We start from the raw sequence: 13630 nt of genomic DNA on the forward strand, positions 1-13630 counted from the left end.
CATGAGCTCAGTGTGCCTTTGCTCCGCCTGGGTGCTCATTTCAGCGAGGAGCCGCACCTCTTCTGTGCTCACTGTAGCAGGACTCGAGGCCAGACTCTCCCTCCAGGGAGAAGTTGCCGCCGAGCTTCCCTAACCCCCTCGCATTGCTGCAGCCCGCTGGGCCCCGGAGCTTCACCCTCCTCAGACCATTCCCCCCTGCTCCCCTTCAGGGAAGACGTGTCCCCATTATGGCCATGGGCTGCCTCGGCTGAGGGTGGCACTGATGATCTGGCTTCCTCCTTATTGTCGCCTTTAGAATCACTCACAGTGGCAGCTTGAGGGCCCGCCTCCTCACCTGGCGAATCAGCATCTGAAAGCAGGGAGGTACAAGAGTGGCTTTAGCGTGAGGACAGGGTGGCAGCAAGGGAGGCATGAGTGCTGCAATGTACTGATTTGGCTCGAAAGTGGCAAAGGATGCTGGTATGAGGAACAAGTGGAAGGAGAGAGGTCAAAAAGGTGATGACCTTACCATTGCTGCCCATAACGGGGTCGGCATCTCCAGTGGTGACGGGGCCAATTATCCGGCCTGCCATAATCCGTTGGACTCGCTGCTCCAGATCGGTCAGGGCTTGAAGGTGAGGCCAGCTTCCACCGGTCCATTGCTGCTGCCTCCTGTTATGCGCCAGCTTGCCCTGCAAGAGAAAGGACGGGCTCTGAGTACAGTGTGCAGCCCTGATCTTGGCTGCAATGCCTCCCATGGTGGAATAGCCCTTACAGTGTGTAGCCCTGATCTTGGCTGCAATACCTCCCATGGTGGAATAGCCCTTACAGTGTGCAGCCCTGATGTTGGCTGCAATGCCTCCCATGGTGGAATAGCCCTTACAGTGTGCAGCCCTGATCTTGGCTGCAATGCCTCCCATGGTGGAATAGCCCTTACAGTGTGCAGCCCTGATCTTGGCTGCAATGCCTCCCATGGTGGAATAGCCCTTACAGTGTGCTGCCCTGATCTTGGCTGCAATGTCTCCCATGGTCGAATAGCCCTTACAGTGTGTAAAGTGCTGAATGTGCGTGTGAGTTTCCTGAAAGGGCCATAGGTGTTGGATGAGGGCTGGGCATTGGGGCTTTCAGGACCCTTTGGCCATAAAGTGAGGTCGACATGCAGGGATGAAGAGGATTCTGAAAAAGGCACTCACCCTGATGACCCGAGTGAGGTCGTTCAACTTCTTCCTGCATTGCACAGGGGTCCTAGGCACCATGCTGCTGGAGGTCACTCTGTGAGCCACCTCCCTCCAAGCTTTTCGATAGTCGCTGGGCAGTGGCCTCCTGCCACTTTCCGGGTACAGGAGAGATCGCCTGCGCTCGACCGTGCCAACCAGAATATCCAAGACCCCTTCGCTGAACCGCTGTGCTCGCTCCCTGGCCCTCTCCATGGTCCTTGGCTTAAGTATGTGGCAACAGGTCTGTCCAGGCCGAGATTCAGGGCTCCGATGCGCAGGGTGTGGCTGCAATTCAAGATCGACCCTCCCCTTTAAGAGCTGACCGGCGCCAGCATGTCTGTGTGCAATCACTAACTGGCCGCACCTGCGCTGCGTCCGCCCTCGGAGGTAGCGCCTCGCTCCTCCGGCTTAGCGCCTTAAGACAGGAGTGCAGCGCCTGTTTTAGCGCTCCAAGCACCTCCTGGGGCGAAGGAGGCCAATTTACCAGTAGGTGGCGATAATTTGCGCCGGGCGCAAAATTTCGCGCCTGGCCGATACTTACGCCCCAAACGGGACGATACCGAATTTCTCCCCCCATATGTTGTGTTTGCCCAGTGAAGGCTTTTGGTGAATTCACAAGGAAGACTTATCAGGTGGTATAATGTGTTTGAGCACCAACATACAGCAACTTGGACTGGTTGGGTACTGGTTCAACCTTCTATGTCACTGCATTCACAGCCATGTCGCATGGAGAGATGCAATGGAACGTGAAGCCAGCTGCCCTTATCTCATCAGCTGTGGTCCAAGTCTTCATATTCTGGGAGCCCAATTGTATCATGAATCTTTTAAAAGAATCTAGAGTTGCTGAAAATTCAGGAGGTTTGGGATCCATTGACATTGGCTACTTTCTTTTTCATAATCTCAGCCCTTTACAACCATTAGTTTGCACCCTGGACCCTAACACACTTTTATGTGGGGAAAGGCGGTCACAGCCACTATTTTGGATCTTCTAACTCATCCTTTGCTAGGTGCCTCTCATTAGTCCCAGGGAGAATGTACCGCAGTTTATCTGTCTTGCTATTGAGCACAGAGTTATCTGACAACCTGGTACTCTCTGGCTCCAACCCCTTTGAAAAATGTTCCAGTCTCTTTACATCTCCTATCACTTACCACACATAATGGTAACCAAAACTATCAATTAATTCCTAATAAAATATTTCAAGAATACCTACATAAGATTTTTTTAAATAATTTGTTTGTTTTGGAAATATAACCTACGGATTGCAGCACAGTAATGTTATATTTTCAACTGAATTTTCTTTCTTCCTTTCCCCAAAGAAGCCACTTTGTTACACCAATAGAACATTTAACTAGAGATAAAGATGGATACCGTATATGCTGTGAATCAGAAATAAAAACAGAAATGCTGGAAATAAACAGCAGGTCAGTCAGAAATACACAGAAAATTCAATTAATCTTCATAGAAACCATTAGTAAAACATTTGACTGGCAGACATTACAAATGGATGGATGAATGTCAATGTGATGAAATGTAATATTTTTGTTTAGATTTTTCTTTTTAGTGATTTTCTTTGTGCTCACAGCTGAGGGATGTTAATGCTGAGTAATTGTAATCTTTCCCATTTTAGACATCTAGTGCTAGCATCAACTGCTCCTCGGTTAGATAGTGGAGTCAGCGGCAGGGTAAAGCTCTTTCCACTCTGTCCCAGTAATGTGACTTAGACACAATCTTAACCAGTATAGGATTTCTAAACCCACAACATCCATCCATATAGCCTCTCTGAAGGATAATACCCATATAGTGGCAATCAGTGAAAAAACAGAGCTTGTTTTGTATTGTGGCCTCACTAGAAACTGGTTTGGGACTGCCTAAACTCATTTTGTGTTGGATTCTTGCAACTAGCAAAAGAGGGAGACTTTCAATCTATCTGTCTAATCTGCATTTTAGCCCAGGTTTCAGAGAGGCAAAGGAGCAGTGTGCTAAACCTCTCACTGCATTGCCTTTCATGGAAATGATCATTTTGAAGAACAGCTTTCAATAAAAAGTAACCGTAGCAATTGTTAACGATTGAAGTCTTATCATTCGATATAATTCTACAAACAATCTTCCCTATGAATATCTGAAGATATGCAAACCTACACCTGCTAATTCACGTATTAAAGTAAACTAACAGAATTAGAGTCAAAAAGCAAACCAAAGGATTTCAAGGTTTTAGGCTGAGTGGTATAAATAACCTTGAACCCCAAGGGATTGATTAAAGAATCCTCTCCCGTCAAATACTGAGTACCTACAGCTGTTGAGAACAGCAGTTTGTTTCACCCAAAACATAAATCACTTTCTGCGCAGAGAACATAATCAAAACTGCATGATAAACATTATTACAAGAGAAAAGGGTTGCTTTGATTCTTTCTGAATACAGTTGATCTGTGTTTATTGTGAAACAGACTGGGAGCAATTTTGGCACCACCCTGGATTGTAGGTATGCTATCAATGTCTGTCAAGGCACATCTAATTACTTATTGCTTAGAAACTAATATTATTGTGTATTTTTCTAAAAAGCAATAACAGACTTTTTAAATAACATTTTTGCGTTGAATTTATTTCCAGATATTACTTGTAGAACTATTGACTGTTAGTTATTTAAAACTCCTGTTCCAAGTGAATTGGAGGCTGCTCCATTATTAATAGTGGAAGGCTCTCTTTTGTTTTTCTTTATCTTCCCCGACTCTCTTGAAAGTGCTGACCTGCTGGGATACAGCCCCACAGGTATTACCCATTCTCTGATACCTCACCCAAATGGCTATTCTTCATGTGTGCACCTAGACAACAGTTCAGCAGATGATTTTACCAAGGGGAGGAATAGGGAGTGGTTATTCATGTTCTCATGAGATATCCACACAGATGCCATTTCCAACAGCATTCATTGCATAGCAAGCAGGCTGATATTCTCACCCTCATTCCTGAGACATAGGGCTCGATTTTAATAGCCCTGAGGAGGCAGGTTTGGAGGTGGGTCTGTAGCAAAAAATGGAAAAAAATGGCTTCAGACACCCAACCCGCCTCCGTCCCGCCCCCCACCCGATTTTCGTGAGTGTCTGTTTAGCTGCTCCCAAACTGACCCGACTGGAACTGGTGGGACAGATAGTTAAGGCAGTTAACAGCCTTGCTAATCCTATTTTGATAGTGGTTTCTCATTTTCGTGCTTTTGGCTCCTGTTTCCTGACTTGTCAGAAACAGGCCAGGTTCAAGGAGACGAGTTGCTGGAGGACATGATTTGTATGCATTGGTGGGGCGCTTTAAAGGCACCCCTGAAACATGGCTGACATTCAAATGCAACAACTTTGCGGCTGTGGGTATGGGATAAGATTTTGCACATCTACTGACCTTGTGACTGTTCAAGCTGACACCCACCTGCAGTGTGACCTAAATGGAATCATTTCAGGCCACTTCGACTGTACACTTGCAAGATTGTTGCCTTAAATGAAGTCTATAGCAAGGGGATGGGAAAATTTTATATCCTTTCATCCTGGTCCTTCTAATCGGAGGAGCAGCAGCCGCGTGGCTCAGCACAGATCTTCCTGGGAAGAGGAGTAGGAGGAAGACAAGGGGAGCCTTGCAAGCACTGTTGTGACCAATGCAGCATCCCTCCAGTTCACTGCTGCCTGTCAAGCAGGATATGCACACTGCCATGCCATACTACCATAAGCTTACTCTTCAACCATAGGTGGCCACCATATGGCTCTGTAATTGCAGGCAACATTTGTCCAACGTCATACATCATCTCTGGTATACCCTCTTATTTCCTATCACTTTCACCATCAGCATTCCAAAAGCAAGTTGCCCTGAGCCCTCAATGAGCTTTTACCATTTCCCAGAACACATAGGCCACACAATCAACTGTTTGCCATAATTTTTCTTTTACACTTGACAAAAGGATAATAAACCAACAACAGTCAGAAAAAAAGGCAAAACACCCAAGTGATTCTGCTTGTGAATATAGGTGCTAAATCTTTCTCTTATGCGTGCTTCTACGTGGTGCTTCCCCTGTGGCTTCAGCAGATGTAGCGGCACCTTGCTGACTAGGATGCTGCGCCTGCTTAGACACCTTTGGCGGGCGTCCTCTGGGTTTGGGAGCCTGGGAGGGTTCTTCAACATTCTGCTCTTCCTGCGGCTGTGCAGGGGCTGATAGGCCATCTCAGTTGTCTCCGCAAAGTGGGTCTCTGACCAAGGGCTCCGCAGTGGCATTGTCGTGTGAGCGCTTTGAGAGGAGCCCAAACTTCCTTGTGTCCTGCCAACAACATCCCTCTCATGGGTAAGCCGCACCTCAGTGCTGGCAAGTGGCTGGAGAGCACCTTGCTGCACATCAGGGGGACCATGAGGACCCGTATCTGCACTGGCAGTCCTCATCACAAGGACGCCCATGAAGATCTGGTCTCTCTGCTCAATAGCTGCCCATCGCTCTTCCAGAGATGACATTCTATTTTGAACAGTCACCATGTTTTCCTGATTCTGGCGACTTATTTCCTCCATGGCAGTAGCCATCCTTCCCACTGAGGTAGCCAGCCTTTCCACAGAGGTTGCCATCCTATCCATGGTGGTGCGTTCATGTGCCATTGCCTCCACCATGGCAGTGCTGATGTTAGAGATGGACACCTCCATTCTATCCACACTCGCACTAACCCTGGAGGCAAACCCTTCCAGAGACTCCTTCACTTGTTCCTGTATTTCCCGAGACACTCTTTTTCTGGATGGCCCCAGAGGCACAGCAGAGCTAGGAGATTGCTGCGACCTCCACAGAGGACTCTCCACTGCTGTCGCTGTCTCCACCATCTGCAGATGCTCACTGTGATAGACCAGTTGGAACACTACTCTAACTCATGAGGGCCCCACCGAGGTGTGCGTTGCTGCGCTGGTGCTGGGTGCGCTGAGTCCTGGTGATGCTGCTCCCTTAGAGGCTTCAGGTTCCTCTGAAGAGTTGTCCAGCTCTTCATCCTGGATCGTGAGGAGGGGGGCACTCGATGGTCCTGTGGGAGAGTAAAGGCTTGAATTAGACATCTGATATTGATGTAGCAGACACATCCTTTTTAAGCAGATGATACAAAGCGATTCTCTATGAACATCATATTCCATTGCAGTCTGAGAGGAATGAAACTCTATTATGTCACCAGCTTCCTCTAGTGTGCCCGTCTCCCCATCGCCCACTTCCAGGTCCTCTCAACCTCCAACAATCTCATATGCAGCCTCCTCAGCACTGCTGTTGCTAGGGTAGGTGTTCCTCCTCCAGTCAGTGCTCTCTCCCTCTTATTGTGGGCTATCTTTTACTGCAAGGAGGGACACAAACAGTGTTCCAGCCACAGTGATGGAGTGAGTGTGATTAATCCCTACCATAGAAGCTTTGAGGGAGACGAAGATGGGGTAAGGTGCCAAGAGGAAGGTAGCTCCCTGTGCATTGTTAGTTGTTGTTACTGCATGACAGTGAGAGTGAGTCTAAGGGGTGCATAGGCAGGATGCTGAAGTGATTCAGTGCAGAGACAGAGATGGATAGGTAAGGGTGCAAGGGAAGTAAGGGTAAGGTGGCATGTGAAGGAGGAGGTTTACAACGCAGAGTGCTGGTGATGAGAAGAGAAGGGAAGCAGATTGAAGGCAAATGTGATGGGATACTCACTTTTGATGTTCGCACAAGATCATTAAACCTTTTTCGGCACTGGATCCATGAGCGTGAACATATGGACCTTGCGCTGACCTCCTCAGCAATGTGCAGCCAGGCTGCCTTGGTCTGCTGAGGAGGCTTCCTCCGGCCATCAGGAGGGAAGAGAATCTCCCTGCGCCCGCTGACAGCATCCACAAGAACTTGTAGGGGCTCATCATTAAAAGAGGAGCTGCCTTACCTCTGGAAGAAGTCATTGTGGATGGAACAATCTCACTGAGTATCGGAATCCAGTAGAGAAAGGCTTAGGCTGAATGGCAGCTTTAAAAGCAGCTGCTATGATGACATCATCAGAGGCAGCCAGCCGACCCGATCGCAATCATTGGACCGGCCAGCGCGCCCCATTGAAATCAACAAGCTCATTAAACCAAAATCGGACATCAGCAGCTGATCCCACCAGAAGCGGCTCCGGATCCCGCCCGCCACGCAACCCGACTCCAACCCGCCTCCTCTATAAAAATCGAGCCCATAGAGCCCAATTGTAGCAACTCAACTAACTCAGTACAGGCCTGGGATTGAGCATGGGATTTTCCTGGTCAGTATGGTTCAGTTGTGTAATTAACAGTGCATGGACCAGCTGACCCATCAAAAGAGTAATCCTATTTATTTTTGTCAATATTTCGTAGGGTACTGTCTCCATGAAGATATGTTTGCGAACCTGCTTAGTGAAAAGCTGGAAGATTTGTACATCATTTTCTTCATTAAATTATTTTTTTAGGTGAGCCAGGTATCTGACATACATAGAAACCCAAGACCATGTCTGAGAGTTTCTAAATCAAGCTACTGAGTAATCTACAGTTTGCCAGATAAAGAGTGCACATTTTCTCTCTAGCGAGACACAACTAAATCCAGAGAGCTTATGTGCAGGTTGGCAGAGCCAAAGCCCATGGGCAGGATTTTCATTGGGCCGTGGAGCCGGGATTGAAGGCGTGTGGGGGGTTAAAATCCCGAAATCAGGGGTCCCGACCCCATCCTGCACCCAACCCACCTCCATGCCAGTTTCAAAGGACAAATGTAAGAAGTCACACGACACCAGGTTATAGTCCAACAGCTTTATTTGAAATCACAAGCTTTCGGAGCGCTGCTCCTTCTTCAGGTGAAGTGGAGAAATGCATAAAGACACAGCTTATATAGTCAGAGAATCATGTCAGATGTTTACAGGTAACCTTTCCAACTGCCATTTATCGAGATCTTGGGTTCATGTCACGCTACATGTAACCGAGATCTTGGGTTCATGTCACGCTACATGTAACCCCACCTGATGCAGGGTCATCCAGACTCGAGTCGACATTGGCTTGTTCTCTCTACACAGATGCGGCCGGACCTGCTGTGATTTCCAGCCAAAAAAAATGTTTTTTGTCTGTTTTTTTGTTTTCCATACAGACCCCAGCATCTGCAATATTTGACCCCTTGTGACCCCACCTCATTGTTCTTTGATGTAATGTTTCCCTGACTGACCTGTTTGGACACCATTCACACCTTTGACTGCTGTGATTATCTCTCTGCCGAGGTGTGATAAATGGCAGTTGGAAAGGTTACCTGTAAACATCTGACATGATTCTCTGACTATATAAGCTGTGTCTTTATGCATTTCTCCACTTCACCTGAAGAAGGAGCAGCGCTCCGAAAGCTTGTGATTTCAAATAAAGCTGTTGGACTATAACCTGGTGTCGTGTGACTTCTTACATTTGTCCACCCCAGTCCAACTCCGGCATCTCCACACCACAGTTTCAAAGGAGACGCGTACCTGCCCCGCACTGGGACCCGCCTACCCAAGGCGGGAAGGGATTAGTGCCAATTAACTGCCTGTTAACAGGTAGGTAACAGGCAGTTTTTAGCCTAATCCCTATTTTTAATGCTGAAGTGTGGGATTCCTGACGCCTCCAAACCACGCCAAGTTTGCGAGGCGGGCCGTCGGGTTGAAGGACTTTGAGGAGTCGAGATGTCGGTGTTCAGGTGAGTGATGTGTGGATGAGTGCAAAGGTAAGTGTGTTTGGTGTGTCTAAAGTGTTTAAAGAAGTTTAAATTACCTTTTCTTACCTTTTCAGCCTTCCTTCCTTTAGGTCTCGGGAGTCCCTCATCTCACTGGCACAGAAAGCAGAATGGCTGCAAACTGTCAAAAGTGATAGCCTTCAGCTTTCTGTGCAGGAGAGATTTCTAACTGAGTCTGTGGAGAAGGACAGATGAAATTTCAGTCTGTGACATCACCTATTGCCGGGTGGCTCTTAATTGGCCTGCTGAGCCCGCTGGGCGGGCTCAACAAGGTCAATCAAGTTAAAATCGCATGGATTGGCCACATCTCGATGGAGGCGGAACTACAACCCCGAAAGTTGTAGTCCCGCCTCCTACCCAACTCCTGAATGAAAATCCAGCCCCATGTCTGTGCAATGCTGGAGTTTGACCAGTTGAAGCTGTACAACTTACGAGTATAGAACAGTGGTAAAACCATCCCACTGCTTGTCCAGTGAAATAAAGAATAGATTTGCCTTCCAAAGCTAGGCTTTATTAACTTTAAAATCAGCAGCATATCTTTCCACATCCAGTCCTAACTAAGCTAGAAAAGGACTGAATTTAAGGTAGCCACAACACATCATGTGATCATCAACTACCAATGAGATTACAACACATAGCCCAAGGCAGTTAACAAACAACGAATCACAATACTTTTACTAATCAAGGAATAATCACCACATTCACCCTTCCTTTTAAAATATACTCCAACCTAATAACTTTTACAATTTACAATTAATTATTTAAAACTAAACTATGCACGAGAATAAAACTATTTACATAACACAATACTAAATGAACAACAATTTTTAAAACATTACTATCAATTTAAAAGTCCATTTTCAATCGGTCGACCGGATATCTTGTTCGTGTCGACCTTCTTAACCTTGGTGAAATTCCTTGCCCTCCCACGCCAGAAGGCACAGAAGTATCTTCAACAGGAAGGCTATCCATATCCCGATTCTCAACGGTTTCCGGATTAGAAATCCCATCAGAAGATGAACTAGGACGGTCATAAACATCTATCAAAGGCTGACTAATAGAAGTATGATTATCTGCAATCGGATTGGAAATATTCGTAGTATCTGTAACAGCATCCACATTATCCGAATCATAACCATTATTAATATTCTCAGAAGAGGGCTGGCCCCCACAAGGAGCCAAGTCTTTAATTGAAACAGTACTTTCTTTCCCATCTTGGAATCGAATATGAGCATATTGGGAATTTGCCTCCAACAGCTCCACCTCCTCCACCAAGGGGTCATATTTTGACAATCTAACATGACGTCGAAGCAACACAGGTCCCTGCATAGTGAGCCATGAAGGTACCGAATATCCCGTAGTAGATCTCCGCGGATAGTTAAAGAGCCTTTCATGGGGGGTCACATTAGTAGCCGTTGAAAGCAATGATCTAATGGAATGCAGGGCATCAGGCAGCACCATTTCCCACTGTGTATTCTTAAGGTTCCGGGATGTCAACGCCAACATAACTGCCTTCCAGATCACCCCATTGTATCGTTCACACTGTCCATTACCCTGGGGATTATACGGGGTAGTTCTATTAGTAGAAATTCCCGACTCTGAAGGTATTCCTTCAACTGGGAAGACATAAAAGAACTTCCCTGATCCGAATGGATATACGCAGGCATCCCAAAGATGACAAAAAGTTGAGTCAAACATTTAATAACTGTAGCAGCTGATACATCTGCACAAGGAAAAGCAAAAGGGAACCTTGAAAACTCGTCCACAACAGTAAATATATATCTGTTTTGGGTAGTTGAAGGAAGAGGTCCCTTAAAATCAACACTCAAACGTTCAAAAGGAGAAGTAGCCTTTATAAGATGAGCTCGTTGAGGCTTAAAGAAATTCGGTTTACACCGAGCACAGATAGAACATGATGAAGTCATCCGCTTGACGTCTTCAACTGAAAAAGGCAAGTTCTTACTGCGTACAAAGTGTATCATCCTCGTAACCCCAGGATGACATAAGGCATTGTGAAGATTAATAAGCGTATCTCCGTGAATCACAGAACAATAAGCCCTCGACAGTGCATCAGCAGCAACATTATCCTTCCCCGGACGATAAACTATGTCAAAATGGTAACATGCCAACTCAATCCTCCATCTCATTATTTTATCATTTTTAATCTTTCCAAAATGTTTAACATCAAACATAAAGGACACAGATTTTTGATCAGTTACCAACGTGAAATGTCGCCCCGATAAATAGTGTCTCCATTTACGCAATGCTTCTACTATTGCGTATGCCTCTTTTTCTATTGAGGAATGTCTTTTTTCACTATTATTCAAAGTACGTGAGAAAAAGGCCACAGGTCTTCCATTTTGGTTCAAAGTAGCCCCAATTGCAAAATCCGAAGCATCCGTCTCAATCACAAAGGGAACCTGCTCATCAATGGAATGCACAACTGCTCCTAAAATATCCTTTTTAAAATTCTCAAAACATGTCCTGGCCTCCCATGATAGAGGATATGTCGTAACCCGAATAAGAGGCCGGATCTTCTGTGAAAAATTTGCAATCCAATTAGAATAATAAGAAAACAGTCCAACAACTCGTTGCAAAGCCTTAGAATTAGTAGGACAAGGTAAATCGATCAATGGTCGCAGACGTTCTGGATCTGGTTTAATCTTATTTCCCGAAATAATATACCCCAATAGATTTACCTCAGTAGTCGAAAAGATACATTTCTCTTTGTTAAAAGTTAAACCAACTTTTTCCGCAGCTTGAAGGAATCTTTTTAAATTAGAATCATGCTCCACCCTTGATTTGCCACACACTGTGATGTCATCTAAGTATGAAAAGGTGTCAGAGAGGGAGTTATCACTTATAAAAGCATCCATTGCCCGTTGAAAACAAGCAACACCATTAGTAACACCAAATGGTATTCGGCAAAACTGATACAGCTTTCCACCAGCCTCAAAGGCCGTATATGGTTGATCCTTCTTAACAATAGGAATCTGATGATAAGCACTCTTTAAATCAATAGTGCTAAAAACTTTATACTGAGATACTTTATTGATAAGCTCATCAATCTTAGGTAAAGGGTACGCGTCTAATTGAGTATACCTATTAATAGTTTGGGAATAGTCTATCACCATTCGTTTCTTGTGTCTCTCATTAGTCGTGACAACTACCTGTGCTCGCCAAGGCGAACAACTAGGTTCAATGATTCCTTCCAATAAGAGACGTTGAACTTCAGAATTAATAAATTCTCTATCCTGACTACTATATCTTCTTGACTTGGTAGCAATTGGCTTACAATCCGACATCAAATTGGAAAAAAGTGACAATGGAGGAATAGATAAAGAGGTTAATCCACAAATAGATAAAGGTGGCTTAGTCCCTCCAAATGAAAGACTAAGAGACTCGTGTAACTGAAGCACATCATGTCCAATCAAAATATCCGCACAGAGATTAGGCAAAACAGATAGGCGTATATCAGTATACGTATTACCCAGAAGAACCATTTTCACAAAGCAACAACCAGCTATTTGTGAAGTAAGGGTCGTCTGAGCCATACACACCTGATACGTAACAGGCGAAATTTTCAAATGCTTCTCCTTCGCAAACTGAAGACTTATAAAACTCTCAGTACTGCCCGTATCTATAAGGGCCTTCACTTCCAACCCATTAACTTGAGCCGTAACTATAGCTTTATTTAGGCCATGAGCAAATGCAGCAGAAATTGATGCAATAAATGCCCTATCTAAAGGCTGAATAGTCACAGAAGAGGTAGTGGAGGAAGACCCTCCCACACCAGGAGAAGGGAAGGTAATTGAACCTGATGATTTGCACACACGTGCATAATGACCTCTCTTGCCGCATTTACTACACACAGCCTCCCGAGCAGGACACTTCAGACGAGGGTGCCGGATATTCCCACAAAAATAACACTTCTGAATCCTAGAGGCAACGGCCGCCGAAGTAGAAACTGTTTCAAAATCTAGTAAACCACTCCCATTAAGTCCACATAATTCCTTTTCATCCGAAACTGCCGAAACCATAGTCGCAGGCCGATTAAAAAGAGCATAAGAATCCGAACTTCTCTGAGCCACATCCAATGTAGAAGCTTGCTCAAAAGCACTTTTAAGATCCAGAGTCTTATTTTCTAACAACCGCTGACGAATTGATCTAGACAGTAATCCATTAATAAAAGCATCCCGTACCGATTCGTCCTTATATTCTTCAGCCGTCACAGCCTTATAATTACAGTCAACACTAAGGCACCGAAGTGCTTGTAAATAAGTATCCAAAGATTCTCCCACCTGCTGCCTACGGGCAGATAGAAGATGACGTGCAAATACCTCATTCTTTGGTTTAACAAAAATCTTTTCCAATGTAGAAATAGCCTCTTCATAAGTTTTACAGTGCAAAATATATTTATATACATCCGGGTCAATGTAGTTAGTAACATAGTAACATAGAGATAGGAACAGGAGTAGGCCATTCGGCCCTTCGAGCCTGCTCCGCCATTCAATGAGATCATGGCTGATCCTCGTCTGAGATCATAGCTGATCTTACCAGTTCAGTACCCCGTCCCCGCCTTTTCTCCGTAACCCTTAATCCCCTTAGCCTTCAGAAATATATCCAATTCTCTCTTGAAAATATTTATTGAATTAGCCTTCACAGCCCTCTGTGGCAGGGAATTCCACAGGCTCACCACTCTTTGAGTGAAGAAATTCTTCCTCATCTCTGTTT

Source organism: Somniosus microcephalus, chromosome 3, assembly GCF_052327205.1.
Source record: "Somniosus microcephalus isolate GS21.2 chromosome 3, FLI_Smic_1.0, whole genome shotgun sequence".
Taxonomy (NCBI): Eukaryota; Metazoa; Chordata; class Chondrichthyes; order Squaliformes; family Somniosidae; genus Somniosus; species Somniosus microcephalus.